Genomic DNA, 15286 nt, shown 5'->3' with positions numbered 1-15286 from the left:
GGTAACTATTTGCAATCGGTAATCATGCTTTTGCTATATGCGAATGATGTAGTGCTTCTAGCACACACCTTAGAAGATTCACAAAAGCTTATGGTTGTCTTTGAGAACTTTTACTTGCATAGTGGTCTGATTGTGAATGAATCCAACACAAAGGTTATGCTTGTGAAAACCAACCATCAGGAGAAGCCATGCACTGTGTACAACAATGAGAAACTTGAAGTTGTTGAGAGCTTTAAGTACCTTGGTCTTGACGTTCCGTCCAATCACAATTGGCATGAATGTGCTATGCATCATTTGGCAGTGGGAAAGAGAGAATATTATGCATTTGAGAACATGTGTAATGCGGGAAACATCATGTGTTGGGTTCTCAAGAAGTACCTTTTTGATGCATTGGTGACACCAGTTCTTCTTTATGGAGTTGAAGTGTGGGGCGGGAGGATCTCAAAGTCTACTTGGAAAGAGTTTGAGAATGTCCAAAAGCGTTTTCTTACAAAATTTCTTCAAGTTAAGATACAAACACCATATATGCTCCTACTTCTTGAGTCGAGATCTCTTCCAATTGAGTTTATGATCATAGAAAGGGTTATGGAGTACATGATAAATATCCATCAAAACCCCTCACATTGACTTCCTACAATTGCATGGCAAGCAAGCAAAACATTTCAAAAGACACATAAAAGCAAGATCTTAAGCACGGGATGGATGCAAGACATAAAGAAGTGGTTTGGGAGATGGGATGCATTACATTTTCTACATGATGCTTCAATTGACTCCCAAGTGAATGAAGCTTTTCTACAACACCAATGTATTACGGCTTGGGAGAAATCCGGTGGGTCACGCTTTATATATTACATCACCCATATTGCCCCCAGCTACAAAACCATGTTCTTCACTGAAAGAGGAAACCGTACTCACACTTACATACTTGAGCCTATCCCCTTGTCGGTGATACGCACTATCACAACCATTTGGCTTAGCTCCCATTTCCTTTGATGCGAGACAGGGCGTTGGGTCAATGGAGAAGAGTCAAATTGACTATGCACATTATGCTCACTGCAAGTTTAAGAGTCTGAGTACCACACACTACTAGAGTGCTCAGCTTTGGTCACATCCAAACTTGCTTCTCTCACATTTTCAGCCATGACTTAGACCTACAAACTTTCCTCTCCCAGCCACAGTGTGGGCTCTCCATTGCGAATCTCATCACCATAATTTTGGAGCATCGAGAGTCACTCATCATCCATACACATACTACATCACATGTAACTTTGGTCCCATAGGTCATATTTGACCTCCAAGGATGATTATAAAATCTCTCTCTCTCTCTCTCTCTCTCTCTCTCTCTCTCTCTCTCTCTCTCTCTCTCTCTCTCTCTCTCTCTCTCTCTCTCTCTCTCTCTCTCTCTCTCTCTCTCTCTCTCTCTATGTAGCTAAGATTTCACTACAACGTGTGAGGAAAATTCCAGAATGAAATACTACATTCAACAACATGGATTTTTTGTCTATTCGGAGCATGAAACTAGGTAAACAGAGACAAAATGAGGAAGCAACATTGTATCAAGACAAAAAAACAACATTTTGCCTTGCCCTAGTTGAAAATAAAGTTTCTATGTCTCTTTGTTAGCTCTAGGAAGATTTACCAATAGTGTTGTGCTCTATCTGGCTCTTGATGATCTCTCTCTCTCTCTCTCTCTCTCTCTCTCTCTCTCTCTCTCTCTCTCTCTCTCTCTCTCTCTCTCTCTCTCTCTCTCTCTCTCTATTTCTCTCTCAAAGCATATGTGATATGCTAGACCATATCAAAAAAGTGAGTGGATTTGTAGGATGCATTTAATGACCATATGATATGATTAGAATAATGACATGTGAAAACCTAATTTGGCATAGTAACATGTCACCAACGGTCCAATCATTTATTGTGTTGGTGGGGGGGGGGGGAGGGGAGGGGGGAGAGAGAGAGAGAGAGAGAGAGAGAGAGAGAGAGAGAGAGAGAGAGAGAAATCAATGGGACAAAAGCTACATGTGATGTAGTATGTGTGTGGCTGATGGTGACTCTTGATGCTCCAAAATTGTGGTGATACGAGTTGCAATAGAGAATAAATTCATGGGTAAAAATATGAGATAAGCAAGTTCATATCTGACCAAAAGTTGAGCACTTTAGTAGTGTGTGGTACTCAGACTCTCGAGCTTGTAGTGAACATAATGTGCACAACCAATTTGACTCTTCTCCACTTCCCCAACACCCTGTCTTGCATCAAAAGGACTAGGATCTATTCCTGATGGATATGATAGTGTGTATCCTTGACAAGGGGATAGGATCAATCATGTAAGGGTGAGTACGGCTTCCTCTTTCATGGAAGAACATGGTTTTGTAGTTGGGGGAAATATGGGTCGTGTAATGTATGAAGTGTGACCCATTGAATTTTTTCCAAGTCGTAATACATTGGCCTTGAAGAAAATCTTCATTCACTTGGGAGTCAATTGAGGCATCATGTAGCAAATGTAATGCATCCCATCTCCCAAACCACTTCTTTACATCTTGCATCCATCCTGTGCTCAAGATCTAGCTTTAATGCATCTTTTGAATTTTTTTTATTGCTTCCCATGCAATTGTAGGAAGTCGATGTGGGGGTCTTTGATGCATCTTTATCATGTACTCCACAACCCTTTCCATGCCCAGAACCTCAATTGGAGGAGATCGTGACTCAAGAAGTAGGAGCATATATGGTGTTTGTGTCTTAACATGTAGAAAGTTTGTAAGAAAACACTTTTGGACATTCTCAAACTCTTTCCAAGTAGAGTTTGAGATGCTCCCACCCCCCACTTCAACTCCATAAGGAAGAACGGGTGTCACCAATGTCAAAAAACTACTTGAGAACCCAACACTTGATGTTTTCCACATTGCACATGTTCTCAAATGCATAGTACGCTCTCTTTCCCACTCGAAAATGATGCATACATAGCACATTCATGACACTTTTGATTGGCCAAAATCTCAAGGCCAAGGTACTTACAACTCTCAACAACTTCAAGTGTCTCATTGTTGAGCACAATTTATGGCTTCTCCTTATGGTTGGTTTTCACAAGCATAAGCTTGATTTTGGATTCACTCACAATCAGCCCACTATGCAAGAAAAATTTCTTAAGGACAACCATTAGCTTTTATGCATCCTCTAAAGTGTGTGGTGCTAGAATCACTACATCATCCACATACAAAAAAACCATGATTACTACATTGCAAATAGTGACCTCTTCAGTGCCTGCTTCTTGCATAAAGTCAAGTACCATTTGTTCCATTTGATCAATCCATAGACCAAAGAGTTTTTATGACAATTGACATCCTTGTTTAACCCCTGTACTACTTACAAAAAGTTTTGAAATTCCTCTTCCCATACACAATTCACACATCATCTTCTCATGGATTTGAGAAACTGCAAGCATTAAGTCACTTGGCACTTGGAGTTCTTCCATCCTTCTACACAAATTGTTACGTGGAATCATATCAAAGGATTTCTTAAAGTCCATAAAGCAACAATACAATCACTTTCTTTTCAACCGCCTTTCCTCCATGAGAACATGAAGAGTGACAAGATGATCAATGGTGCTATGGCATCATAAATAATCAACTTTTGTTTATTTCACGCTTTCCATTCTCTTCATCCCAATCACTCAATTTTATCTCCATTTTGCACCCAAAAAACTTTGCCATAAGAGATCCAATCATTATAGTCTGGAAGTTATTTACATTCTTTACATCCCCTCCTTTATGCAAAGGCATGACCCAATTGGTAATCCAATCATAAGGTATATCATGTTAAAGTGCAAAGTTGAACATATTACACATTCACTCATGTGTAAAAACTCTCTTCTATTCAATCATTTTTGGCTTGATACCTTGAAAATATCTTGCTTTGCGAGTGGCCAACTTTTCAATCCCACCGCATACATCCCCAATAGTAAACAAAGAGGGCATACATGGGAGTGAACTTTTGGTTTCTCATATAGTTGCTTATAATGTGGGTACATATCCACAAGATTTAAGTTACCAAAACTCTCAAACCCCTTGCTCCTCCAGTTTCCAAAATCTTCCACATGTAGGTGCTTTTTCTTAGACTTGAAAAAATTTATGCTTTACTTCCCATCTTCTTCTCTTGTTTTTAGTCAATGCCTTGTATGTATACAAATGACTATGATAGTTTTCTTTGTCCGTAGTTGGATCAAGATTTATCAAGGACATTTGAGCATCTTGACATTCTTTATCAAACCACCTTCTACATGATTTATCTTTGTTCATACCATGGACATGCTTTATGGCAAAGTATTCGATTGGTACAAGAACAAATAACTTTCTTGAAAGCTTCCGATCGAGTTTCCAATGGTGAAGCTTTGTCATCCATAACGTTTTTTCAACCATTTCAATGTTTATAGGTGCCTGTTTGAAATCCATACATAGTGATAACTTCTCCTCCCTTGGGCTAACATTATCATGCGTACTTGCTTCCCCACGTGCAAGGTCAATACATAAGGATTGATGGTTTGATTCTAAGATACATTGGTTAAGTGTAAAACTCTTTATGCCATACATGATGTCTTCAAAGAGTAGCCTATAGTCAATCACACTAACCTCATTATGTTTTTTATGTGTAAATCAATTGGTTCCACTCCACAAAGATACGTCATTGACAATGGGGTGAAAGCATGTATAGGTGGTACCATTTTTTGCTTTTTTTAATGGTACCCTTTAAAAAAGGCGGGGATCGGTAAAATTTTTGCAAAAAAATCAAAACTTGTCGAACTTTATAGTTTTACATTCTACATGAAAAAACATATCTATTTATATATAGCATGCTAGTTTATTTTACATGTAACACATGAAGATGGGGCTAGTGCTATCAAAGGACTGTACCACCAATACATGCTTTCAACAACCAATGAGCATATTCATGCTATTACACATGTGTAAAAGTAACTTTCCATAGTGATCCGGATCTTTCTTATCGATTGAAGTACGGTGAAATTCATTCAACTCCTTGAAATGCATGGCATATCAAATTGTTGAGTATCATGTTGTAATGTTTTTGTGCGAGCATTTATATCCCCAAAGACAATAACATCACCTTTGCCTTTCAAGTAAGAAATGTCCTCCTCTAAATGAAAAAATGGTTGATATCTATCCATGCAAGTGACGGGAGCAAAGCGAACCCCGAACCCCGACGGCCTCTAAAACAACGGGGACCGAATGGCGCGCCTCGAGCCTGTCATGGTAAAGCAAACAGGGGGCACCACCTAGCTTCAGCGGCTAGGACGCAAACAACACACCACCATAACAAAGTTTTCATCCAAGAGAGATGGATGCTTGGGAGTAATGATGAAGAGGAAGGGGAATGAGATCAAGTGAGAGAGAGAGAGAGAGAGAGAGAGAGAGAGTGACGGAGGGGGTATAGCGGCTTAGTACTTAGGCACCACAAAAGGATGGCGAATCCGCACACCCTTCACACATACACAAGCTCACTCCAAACACAAGACTAGGTGGCAATTCCGCACACCTCACATGGGCAAAACATTGCAAGAAAACATACTCACAAAACCTCAAGCTTTATTTAGAGAATAAGGCGATGAAATGGGGAGCATAGGGTAGGGGAATGAGAAGGGAGAGAGTGGTAGAGCACATGGCGGATAGGTGGGAGTTGAAGATTTTACAAGAATATGGCTCATTGATCATCTGGATCAATAATCATAGTTTTTCTTTTTTCAAGGCTTTCTTGAAAAAAATAATAGGATTACAAAAAATGATGGCTACGGTGAAGATGTGGCTGACTAGGAGGGTGCTCATTGGGTTCATCTGCTAACATTCCCCCCCTTCCTAGTTGTTGCACATCCTCGTGTAAGATTGAGATTTAGCTTCAGTAGTCATATGCTCTCTTATCTAATGTCTTGGTAATCACTCTAAAATTCTCTGCTCTAGCCACTATATCGGCTTGGGTAGCTAGGTCTTTGAAAGGGTTATTGATTATGATGCTCTGATACACTATATTTCATGGCGGCAGATCCTTTTTTAGTGGGCTGAAGATGGTGAAGTCCATCTCAAAAAGCCCACTTATGAATGCCTTTTCAAAGCTCTGCATCCAGTGCAAAGGAAAGAACATAACCGGGGCATACATCTCCATGATGATGGTTTTTTTTTTGGGACCTCTATTTCCACGTTCCAAGTAATGCCCTAAGTGCCTTCAAAAACTACTTGCCAAGAGTGTTCAGAGGCTTCTATATCATCAAAAGCTATGATGCATGTAATGATCATCTTGGCTATCTTTAAGAGCATCTAGCAGGTAAGATTGGGGACTTTTCATAGTTGAGTGATCACTACCTGCACGGTATAGGCCATGTACAACTTTGTAGTCCTATAATTGTTGACTGGCTTTGACAATAGCGGATAATTGATCAATGAAGGACCTCAAATTCTCCATGAGTCCATAGCTCTCCCAAGATTGCCTTCTAGGAATAGGACAGAAAGTGGGGTCGATCATGAGGTGTTGTGGTGCAATTTGATATGTTGTTTCATCCTATGGTCTCTTCTTGAACCACTTCTTGCTCCATAATGGTTGATTTTCCAAAATGGCAAGTGCTTGATTCGTAGAGACAGGTCATTCCTCATAAGTTCCTTTTTGATTGGGCTCGAGGGTAGGTAGGAGCTTTCTCTTCCACAATAGAGCCTCTTGTTTCATCAATGGCAGTGCCATCATTTTGTGGCGAAAGTTTTTGAGCACATCGTCAAGATTTATCATCAATAGAACTGGGGACTCCAAGACCTTGAGTTCATAGAGCATAAAGTCTTTGTGGGATGGGTTTGGAATCTCCGCTATCCACTTCTTTATCTCCTCTCTTGCATCTGTTGTATCCTCATCTTTCTCAAAGTCATGTAGCTCACCTCAATAGATGTAATTGGTAAATCCAATGGGGGAAGGTCTACTCTTGCTAATTTTACCACTCATGTTGCTGCTTGTTGAGCCATTACCATTGACTTGGCTTTTAGGGCATTGATTGCTAGCTCTTTACCTTGAATGTCTTATTCATGTCTTTCAGCTTGGGCGGCTAGATTTTCTTGTGCCTTTTCCAGTTGTTACTTTAGTGCTTGGATATCTTGGTCTTTTTGGGATTGAATGGCCATGTGGCTTTCTATCATCACTTTGTGGTCGTATCTTTATCGGGTCAACTCTACCTTCACTACGTTGAGCTCCTATTGTATAGTGGCTAGTGCTTGTGAAGTAGTAGCTAGACCAGGCGTATCTCGCATTGCTAAGAGCTAGGAAAGTGCATGCTTCATGACATCATACAAGTTTCTTAGCTTGGATTTTGTTTCTGCTTTCTTTCTAGTTGTTTTTCTAATCTTTGTTGTCCCACCTACATCTCATTGTTGACTATAATTTGATCTTGTAGATCATGGAAGTAACCTTTTGCTTCCCTTTTTTCTCATTCCAGTACTTCTTGTAGGTTCCTTTTGTCATCCTCGAGGCATTCTATTTGTTTTTTCAACCTTGCATTTCTTTTTGCTGCTTATGTTTTCTCTTTGGCATCCCAAGCATCTAAATTCCTGAGTTGGGACACTGTCTGCTGGAATTTGAATTGAATCTTGATTGCTTTCATATGATCTTCTAGGTCAAACTCCCAAATCAATCTATCTACATCTTCCATCACGGATCTAGAGTGAGATGACACTTGACCTCCTTCTTGAGTATAGTCTGTTGTTGAGAGGTCCCACGTACTGACTCTTTGCTTTGTTGTTGGTGTGGTGTTGATCCTCTTGCACAAAGTCCTTTTGCTCATTCTCGGCATGCTCTTGCTCTTTGTGTGTCTTTTATTCCTCCTCTCTCCCTTGATAGAAGGTGGTGTTGCCGAACTTGGTGAGACTTGTTGCCGATCAGTCTCTACCTCTGTGTTTTTTTGTTGTTGATCAGAGGAATCTTCCTCCCTTGGCAGTTCTTCTTGTTTTGTGTCATGGCCCTTGGAAGATTCCATAGGAGATTCTAAAACATCAATTTTTTTTCTTTTAGACTCCTCATCTTCCCACTACTTGGCCTTCCGTTTGAGAACTTTATGGATGTGTTGTCTAAATGTGCCTCCAAGTTCTGCCTCTTCATTAGCTTTTCTATGTTTGTATTGTTTGATTTTCTCAATTTTCTTTGCCTTTTGCTTTTCTTACTTCTTATCCAGGTGTAAATCATCTTTGTCCGTTAGCACTACAACCTGCTTTGTCAACCTTCTTCTTTTCTTTAGCAAGCTTGTTCAATATTTCCTCTCTCAACCTTTGAGCTTCTTCCATAGATCTTTGGGTTTGCATCTTTGGTATCTGCTAGGCTGGCTTGCTCTTTTTCCTAACCAAAGGGACGGTAATGTCATCCTCTTCTTCCTCCTTTTTTGTTCATTGGAATTCTAAAGGAGTGCCACTATTTCATGGCTTAATCTCTCCATTGAGATCTATATCTAACTCTGTCTCTTCACTATGAATGATCTTTGCCTTCAAACTTTGTCCTATTGTGCATCAGTTTGTATATGTAGAGGAGAATCGCCCAATTTTTTGGATTGCATTCTTAGTTTTGTGTAATATATCCAATTCTAATTCTATTGGTGGTAGTTGATCAATCATACCAAGGGCTTGGTATGAAATTATTGTCAAAAACTAGGCCTTCATGTATCTCTTGTTTCATTCACTACCCTTCCGGTTTGCTTCCACTAGGTTTTGCCAAGATCACACCGGATCACTCTTTGCTCTGCCAACCCCATGGTCATCACCACGGCTATGTGTGAATTTGTCTCTATATAGCGAGGTGGTTTTTGAAATTTGAGATGTGAAATCAATCTCAAGGGAAACTTTGCCTTGGTGTAGATCAGGTCCTTGTATGTGAATTTTTCCCATGTTGCATGATAAAGGCCTTATCATTGTCTATAGCCTTGATCTTATGGATCAAACGGTGCTTCATTGTTGGTATGGAGAGTGCTTGGTTGATAAGGTCATCTGCTATCTAGACCTTGATAGTTTCACTATCTTTGTTGGTTAGTGTTGCTTCACCATTGTATTGTATTGAGCTCATGAGTTTGTGTGCTCTCTTGAAGTTTGTTCCCCATGGAGGAAGCCAAAAAAATGTCTCTAATTAGAAAAATTTGGATCTTTCAATGACCTCTCTTTGTTGGTGCAAAGTCCACAATTCCCTTGGGAACATGGTAGTCTTTACTTTGGTTCTATCTATAGCTTGAAACTTTCCTATGAATACATTTTCTAGGATTTTGGCTCCTTTCTCTTCTAAGATGTGTGCCTTTTCATTTGAGGAGATGTTGATGACTTTGTGGGGTGTTCTTTTCCACGCCTTCTTCTGAGGTCTTCTTCAAGGAATTCTAGTATCGAAAACCAATTGATTAGGTCTTGAAATTTGTCAAAAAGCTATTGAGATGTCGAGAAAAATGCACTTGACCATAAAAATGAAAAATGAGCAAAACTTAATCAGAACAAGTCCAAATTTGACCAAACGTCACTAGTGAATCTAGGACAACCACATACACTAGGTCATGTGGTCATAGGTTAGATTTGTGTCAAAGTTACATGGCTCAAGATCCATGTTGCAACATATTTTTGACTTTTGATGACACCCTTTATTATGAACGGCTTGGATTTTATCCGCCTCCTCCTGCGAAACAGTTATTAAGCATGATATGTGGGTGCTATCATCCAAATTATTTTGAATTTGGGTCATTGGTTTGAGATTTATGCCAATTGGAATATTTTTGTAGACTAAGAGAATTTTGACGCTTTGGCTAAGGTTTTGAAATCCAAATGGCTTGATACTTTAGGGTTAGGCTTTACTTGGCAATTGGGATTTGATGGTAAGGTTTTGGCCTAGAAAAGTGAAAAAGGTACATGGTTCACGATCCATATTTGTCAACCTTTTCGACTGAAACTTGGTACACATGTTCCTACAACCTATCTTAATACACTGGTAAACTCTTTTCAAATTTGGATAGTTTTTTCTCAAGTTTACTCAATTTCCCAGTTTATTGCCCAATTTGGTCCGCTTTTGTCATATTTGGTTTTTTATCCCATCTTTGATCTCTCCTTGTGGTTAATCTTTTAAAATTTTGCAGATGTGATGATTGAGAGTTGAGATACGGTCCCAATCCTATCTATTTGTCCAGTTTCACAGATGTTGGGTTTTGTTTGGACCTTGCAAGTTTGGCCCCCTTTTGCAATCATCTTTGACATTATTTTTGATACACTGAGCTTACACTTCTTCAATACCATAACTTTACCAGATTCACAAACTTTTGCATTTTCTCTCTAAAATTGTTGAACTTTGACATATGAGTCATTTTATGCTTCAAACACTAAAATTCTAACATACACTCCCACAACTGACTTGTATCACCAATTTGCACTCAATTTCTTGCAGATCTGCTTTGAGGGTACACGGATCGCGATCCATGTTTCGTGACAAATTTTGACCAAACTTCATGGGATGAATTTGGGCATGTTCCCTAAGCTACTTGTGAGGGCCATGCCAGGGACCTTCGGCTACACTATCTCCAAATGGATACACCACAATTCATGACATCCCTCTCACTTGAGACCGACACCAAGACAAGACTCCTCCTACTCTTTGATTCCAACTCAAGGGGGTGATAACATTCACTTTTCTCTTACAAAACCCTTAATCCCAAAATATATTTCCTTATCGCTTTGAAATTTCTAGTCGAAGTCATGAGACTAATTGTGAACTCAACCTTCCAGGGCCAACTGGTGGGTGTTCTCTAGTTCACCATTCATTCAAGGTCACTAATGCTTTTTTATTGGTTATGGATGAGCACAGTCGTTAAAGCATTCCCCTAAGATGAGTGTATTTGATGGCTACACAAATCCCTCGTTCCCAAGTTTAGGGTTTAGGATTAAGTTAAGTCCCTTATTCTATTTTCAACTTAACTTAATTGACAGCATAAAATTGGGTTCAACTTCTTGGCCAACAAATTAACCCTGCGGAATCCACCCACCTACACACAAAACCATTTGATAAATGCACCTTCTTAACAGAGTACTATGATACTAGAAAATAGTATTCCAATCATATCAAACCAAGAATACATTTCAAACATTTGAAAGCATCATGCATACCGTGGAATACCCTTGCAAGTGTGCATTTATCAGGTCGTTCCCACATTTTTCCTTTTTAGAATATTTGACTTCCTTTTTCCTTTAGTATTAGTAAAATTATATAGCTATCTTTCAAGCAATCACATATACTCCTCCAGGCATATCCCTACCCTCGTCCTAGGACTTGGGTATCCTATTTCCTCCACCACGTGTGGAGGTGACCCCTTGACACAATTTTCAATTATTAATTTTCTTTAGCTTGTGTGGGAAAGGCTTACCAAAATAGTCTAGTCTAGATTCTTTTTAAATCAATAATCCAAGAAGCAGAGCAAACGTCCGGTTGATGAGGACAATTACAAAATAGTCCATTTAGGTTCCTAGTCTTTCCAAGGTTCATTTTTACCAAACAATTAGAAGAGTTCCTTAATGAAATCACATCCTCCTCCCTAATCTTGATCCCTTCATGTATCCATTTTCCTTCTTCCTTTTCCCATCGGCATCAGGTCTACTTGGACTAGGCGGATTTCTAGACGCATCCACGGATCCCTATCAGCCAGTCGGGACTCACTCCCATTCAATCCCATTTCTAGGGCAGTGAATAAATCTGAGCTCAAAACATAGACCAATGGTTATCATCCCTATTCAAAAAGGACCATCTCCCATTGCATCCCAGAGGTAAACACTTGCATCAGCCTTTTCCAAACATGTAAGACAAAGTTCACACTTAAATCTCCCATGTTATGATAGGGTCATTCACGTCAAATCTTCTTGGTAAAGTTTTTAATCCTAGGTGAAATTTAGATTAGGTTCATTTGATTTATAATCCCTTAGTTCTATTTCATTTTAATTTCTACTCAAACAAGACCTTAAGAAAACAACGAATCTCTTGGAAGTTAAGGTTTTGTTTCGATGTAAGTTTCAAGTTAACCTCGACTTTGACAAATCCCATTTCGGTCCCTTTGCATGATTTTCCATCCATGGGGCATCTCTCCATGGAAATGATGGGACTTTTATGTTCAAGAAACACGAGAATCACTTCTGTGAAGCTATCCCCTTACTTCCCTCTTTGAAATTGCAAAACAAACTTGGAAGTAAACACACTTGAAATGAACGATGCATATGCTCTATACAACGACCTTAAGTGTGAACTATGAATAGTAAACACTAACATTCATTTAGAATGCATCAACTTGTGATTTTAAGACAAACAATCTAAATCTTCCCTTAGTTAATTGTGCAAGATTAAATGATGGTTTATGCAAGAGTAGAATCCTTCCATGAGTGATAGTATAAGAGTAATTTGTGAAATTCCTAAAAGTGGACATACTAGTGTTGTGCAAAATGCTCATGTTATGAAGTACAAATGATTAACAAATTCTTCTCAAGATACAGTCTAGGCTTATGAAGGGAGAAAATGACCTTATTGGGAATTGGGAATCTTATGTCTCAAAGAAAAACTTCTTTGTAAATTATAAACTTACCCTTCAAACCTCAACTTCTCTTCAAATTTATATATTAACTTAGTATGTCACTAAAACTTTTACACACATAATTTATGAGAAATCAAGAGTATCTCTTTTGAAAAAAATATAGTTCCCCTTCATGGAAAATAAGATTATTTCCAAAATAACTCCATTATCTAGTTTCCATTGATTTATGGCTTTAGATAAGAGTATAAAATAATTTAGAAATCAATAAAAAGATTTATGTAATAGATTAAGAGATAATTAACAGTAGAATGGTAACCTAACAGAACATAAAAGTGTCCTTTCAGGGTTTTGGGAAAAAATTCCAAAACCATAGTAGATCCACTCATTTTGAAAATTCCTTTCATGAGCTTATAGTTCAATAACTACTACCCATGGAAAAAATGAGAAACTTGTAATTTTTCTCATCCCTTGGTCACTACAAGCCTCCAAAATTGATGGACCAGTGCATTTTGCCCAAAACAGCAATTTCTTATGGTTGATTGCATATAAATAAGAGTGGGGATTTTTGTAGGACATGAAATAAAATGCCCCGTTAACTTCAATGGGTTGGTGACCAACACATATGGTTGCTTTTACCTCACTATTTGTTTTTTGGGCAAAAACAAAAGGTACAAAAAAGTTGCATTTTTGCCATTCTGCGGACCTATCATCAAAGTTTTTATAGTCACGTTCAATACAGATACTATATACATGTTTTATTAGTTCCCTTTGGGCCTTTGGATTCAAAAGGAGCCATGGAGCATGTCAAAAGGATAATGGATCTCTTACAATTGGAACCTAGGGGGCAATGATAAAGTGCTAAATACAGCAAACATGAAAAAACACGGTTTAGCATTATGACCTCTAGAAACGCATAGAAACTACTCAATATCTAGTCAAGTTTGTAGTCTATGATTAGATATGCTTACTACCTACAAAATACACACAATTGGCCTACGAAATTAGCAATATTGAGAAAGTTATACTTGCTACTCTAAAATGTATCGTATTCTTCAGCAATCAAAAAACTCAACCATCATCATATACTATGCTATATAGCATATTAGGTCCCCCAAAATTCAAGGAAGATTAGCTTTATGTTATACATTACACTTACACAATCAAAATTGAATTTGGATATCAAGAAAGCCACCAAAAAAATCATAGAGTGCTAATTTTGCCCAAAAAACAAGATTATGCAATTCTTGTAAATTGGTCATAACTTTCAATTTTAACACTTAGCTCTCCCTACAAGCATCAAAACATGTTTAGAACTATGAAGGCCTAACCTCTAGCCATCTAAACCTCACAAACATGAAGTTTAGAGTGGTATAGTTGCCAAAAATTTAAAAAAAACCAAAAACAGGACCCGTTTTTTCACACAGTTTAGGTTCAAAAATGTTGTGCAAGAGTAAGGTTAATAGTGAGATCGATACTAAGAAAAAAATGCTAAGTTTTTTTCAGCTCATAAGGCAACTTTGTGGATATATAGCACCTAGAAATTCATTTTCATACTCTTCAAATAATTCAAGCAAAATGGTCACTTAGCAGGACACAAAAGTGTCCTGTTACCATTCTAGTGTTAAGGATATTAGTCACCATTTCATCATGCATACTATTTAGGTTATTATGATCTCCAATAACCTATGATTAAAGAGAGTGTTTTTTACTCTCTCTATGCCATATTAGTCTAGTAATCTAAGAAACTTGAAATAACAAAACTTGAACTATTTAGATAATTATGATCTCTAGTCACCAATGGTTAAAGAGAGTGCTTTCTACTCTCTATATGCCATATTAGTCTAGTAGTCTAAGAAACTTGAAATAACATCATGGTTAGTTGTTAGCAACATAGCAACATCATGGTTAGTTGCTTGCTTATGAAAAATGTGAAAGCTTAAACACAAATTTAAGTAGGCATGAAATTAAATCACTTCCAAGAAAGTGGAATAGCATAAAAAGAACAAGAAACATATTACCTTGTGTGTATGGTAGAGTCTTCTCCTTGATTTGGGAGAGTATTGAAGAAGTAGGTTGATGAAGGCGACTCTTTCCTCTTCACTCTGCTTGAAGACCACCAATTAGACCACTTGGAATGAGAGAATGGAAAGAGGCAAAAGGAATTCAAGCTATGAAAATCTTGAGAATTAGGAGAGAGGAGAGGAGGAGGGTATGTGAAGAAGAAGATCAAGTTTTTGACAAACTTGATTAGGGTTTTGGTCATGGCTTCTCTTGGAGGTGTGTGTGTAGAAGGTGTGTGTGTGTGTAGAAGGTGGTGTGTGAAAGATATTTGGCTATGGCTTTCCCAAGCTTACTCTTAATCTTGCACTTCTAATAATGAGAAGGGAAGTGTAACATGAGAAGATAAGCCCTCTTTTTATAGACATTTTTGATAAGTGCTTTCACTTATCTTGATGGCTTATCTTCTTTATTTTGATAGCTTATCTTTCTTTGGTAACTTATCTTACTTATCAAAACTTTTTCAACAAGCTACTTACTCACCTCATCCGTATCCTTATCTTATCTTTCTTTTTTGTTTTCTTTTTCTTCCTTATCTTTTTCTTTATGTTAACTCTTTAAAATGAAAAGCTAATTTTCCATGCATTAGTTTGTGTGCATTTGTCGTATGTGTCAATGCAAGGGACTTGCCGATACACTGTGTGCAAGCCACAAATGGCTCCAAGCACACG

The sequence above is a fragment of the Adiantum capillus-veneris genome, chromosome 11 (genome assembly GCF_014529385.1).
Source record: "Adiantum capillus-veneris isolate H3 chromosome 11, ASM1452938v2, whole genome shotgun sequence".
Classification (NCBI taxonomy): domain Eukaryota; kingdom Viridiplantae; phylum Streptophyta; class Polypodiopsida; order Polypodiales; family Pteridaceae; genus Adiantum; species Adiantum capillus-veneris.
This window is presented reverse-complemented; position numbering follows the sequence as displayed.